Below are 3,545 nucleotides of genomic sequence, written 5' to 3' on the forward strand. Positions count from 1 at the left end.
TTTTTAACCTAACTATCCTCCAAGTTCTCATTTGGATAATTTCAGTCCTCTTTGCTTTTCTTGCCATTCCATGTAAGCCAACTCCTTGGTATTCCTCAGACTGTCTCCACAAAATACATCAAATTCTCTTGAAGACAAAAGAAAACAGTAGAAAAAATTAACCAAAATCACCCAAGGACAAACTGGCCCTTCCTTGGTTCTGATCAGACCAATCTCAGCATAATTACTAACCCATCTATTTAACCAGCATAATTAGTAACCCATCCAATGACCCAGGCTATTATTTTACTAGATTCAAAGGCTTTTTCTCATCATTGATCTCTGGCTCCAAGGAGATTTCACAGCAATGCCTCCAGACTTCATAACACGGTACTCCTTTTCTCTTTATTTTTTAATCCGCGACTTGTTTTTATACTCTTGAGTAGCTTCCTTACACCTTCTCAGTCCCTTCCCCCATACCTGGTCTCTTTACTACAAACCTCTATAGATATTGTCTCAGATATTGCTCATAATTCTTCCATGCCATGTTGGATTTGTCTTCCTCTGACAGCACTTGCTTTCCAAGCCCACCCAGCTCCTTTACAAGCCTGGGAACAATCCCAAGCTTTTTAAAAGTTACATGAGGGAGATAAAATTTCAGAATTTGGAAGATCTAACCTATTTAGGGTCTCATTTCAGACACAGATTGCTCCTGTTTTGTCCTCTATTCTTCCCATTTCAGGACATCTGGGATATTTATCTGCTCCCTTAATGGCCCAGGCCCCTCTCTGTAACAGAAGAAGACTATATGGGATGGCATTTTGGAGAATGGTCTCTACGATACATGGATCCTGGATATTGCAACTTAACTATGGATTTATGGCCCCCAGCTTACCAAGAGTTTGTACCATTGCCTAAGCCTACAGCACTGTGGGGAAACTGGGTATGTACAACTAGCTCATCCTTTTGTCAAGGATGAGGGATCTCTAACTCAATACCATGTGTAAATATCATCCCAGCTGTCACATTCAACCCTGATCCCCATGGGCTATCAACTGTGCTGCACCATACAGGGCAATATTTTAGGTAGATATTAAAAATGCTACCTCAGAACAAACCATCAAATCTATTTTGCTCCAACCATTGGGAGCTGCCCATATCATAATGTCAATCCCTATCTTTCAATTTTGGTGTTTCTCAGGTCGAGGAGGAAACTGCCAAGGATCAGGACAATGGAATCATGTCATAACATACCACCTCACTGGTTGTTTAGATTTCAGGCAAGGGATATTTTCTTCTGAGTGGTAACAACACTTATGCATGTTTACCAAATACCTGGACTGAATCCTGTACTTTGACATTTCCTGCTCTTCCTTCCCAATATTCGTTAGAGACAGCCCCCATCCCAATACCTGTCTCCACCCTATTAAGACCAAAAAGGGCAATACAACTGCTACCCCTACTGGTGAGAATAGGAATCACTGCTGCACTTGGAATGGGTTCAGCAGGACTAGGAATTGACACTCACCATTACTCATTACTATCCCAACAGATATCTAAGGCCCTTAAAAGAAATAACTGACCAATTGACCACACCTCCAAGATCATACTTATTCCTTGGCAACAGTAGTACTACAAAATAGATAAGGATTGGATCTTCTAACTGAAAAGGAAGGAGGAATTTGTGCAGCCTTAGAAGAAAGTTGCTGCTTTTATAAAAATAAGCTAGGACTGGTCAGAGACGGCATGAGAAACAGCCTAAGAGAACAAGCAACCTGGTTCCAACAACAAGGAATTCAAATCTTCCGATCTTCTGCCTCTTCCCTAATCTCATGGCTAGCTCCCATCCTCATAGCCCTCATCTTTATTTCTCTTCTCCTAACAGCCGGATCTCCTCTGTTTCATATGTTTTCTTCTTTTTTTGCAGAAAACCATTGACTCAATCACAGACAAATGGGCCAACTCCATTCTGGCCTTACAGACCTACAGATATCACCAGATTCCTTCTACCGCCTCCAACCCCTAATCGATGTCTCCATTCAGCAGGAAGAAGCTACAGAAGAAGGGACCTTTGTCCCTCTTTCCTGTTAAAATCAGGGAGGAATCTTAGGTGGGAACTAAAGGGAAGGTCTAAAAAATAAGTCGCCATGATTCATTGACCCACCCAGACCCAGACTTGCAGTCTCCATGTTATTGCACCTCTGCAGGTGAAAACCACCAAGCCTATGAAGTGGTTGATTTTCCAAGGACAAAGACAGCCCCAAGGAGAAAGCTAAATTTTATATCATGATCTCAACTGCCATCCTGGACCTAGAGAACTCAGCACATGACTGCCTGCCTATAAAACCTGATTCTCTCCCAATGACAGGGGGCCTGAGTTTTACTTTTTCAGTGCTCCCCGCCACCCTGTTGGTCAATAAACCATGCTTGCAATCTCACTGTTCCAGCCTCTGCCTTCTTCCTCCCCACTGGCCTGACAGCTTCTACCTATGAACTAGAGTAGAAAGAGCAAATAGAAATAGAGCAAATAGGAAGTAGACAGAAAGAATATAATCATAAAAATAAAAGCAAAAATGAATTTGGCAAAGTTGCAAGATACAAAATTAATACACAGAAATAGATTGCATTTCTATATTCTAACAATGAAAGGTCAGAAAGAGAAATCAGAGAAACTATCCCATTTACTATCAAATCAAAAAGAATAAAATACCTAGGACTAAACCTACCTAAAGGGACAAAATACCTATACTCTGAAAAATGTAAGACATGGATGAAAGAAATCAAAGATGACATAAACAGATGGAAAGATATACCATGGTCCTGGATTGGAAGAATCAAAATGACTGTACTACCCAAGGCAATCTACAGATTCCATATAATCCCTATAAAATTACCAAGGAAACTCTTCACAGAATATTTTAGAATTTGTTAGGAAACACAAAAGACCTCAAACTGCCAAAGCAATATTCAAAAAGAAAAACAGAAATGGAGGAATCAGGCTCTCTGACTTCAGACAATATTACAAAGCTACAGTTATCAAAACAATATGGTACTGGCACAAAAACAGAAATATAGATCTATGGAACAGGATGGAAAGCCCAGAAATAAACTCAAGTACCTATGGTCAACTAATCTATGATAAAGGAGGCAAGAACATAGAGTGGAAGAAGGATATATTTTAATGAGTAGTGCTGGGAAAACTGGAAAGCTGCATGTAAAAGAATGAAATTAGAACACTCTCTAACACCATACACAAAAATAAACTCAAAATAGATTAAGATCTAAACATAAGACCAGATACTATAAAACTCCTGGAGGAAAACATAGGCAGAATACTCTTTGACCTAAATCACAGCAATATCTTATTTAATCTACCTCCTACAATAATGACAATAAAAACAAAGATTAACCCATGTGACCTAATTAAACTCAAAAGCTTTTGCATAGCAAAGGAAACCATTTAAAAAAATGAAAGGGCAACCCACAGAATGGGAGAAATCTTTGCAAATGATGCAACAGACAAAGGCCTAATCTCTGAAATATACAAACAACTCATACAACTCAAC

At 39.5% G+C, this 3,545-nt stretch overlaps 1 long non-coding RNA gene across 1 annotated transcript; it reads left to right on the forward strand.

The window, feature by feature from the left end:
- LOC110260148 lies at nucleotides 323–2,417 on the forward strand. Its single transcript, XR_002343000.1, has 3 exons — nucleotides 323–369; nucleotides 722–922; nucleotides 1,907–2,417. It is a non-coding gene; the product is annotated as an uncharacterized LOC110260148 (long non-coding RNA).

The sequence above is a fragment of the Sus scrofa genome, chromosome 3 (assembly GCF_000003025.6).
Source record: "Sus scrofa isolate TJ Tabasco breed Duroc chromosome 3, Sscrofa11.1, whole genome shotgun sequence".
Lineage (NCBI taxonomy): Eukaryota > Metazoa > Chordata > Mammalia > Artiodactyla > Suidae > Sus > Sus scrofa.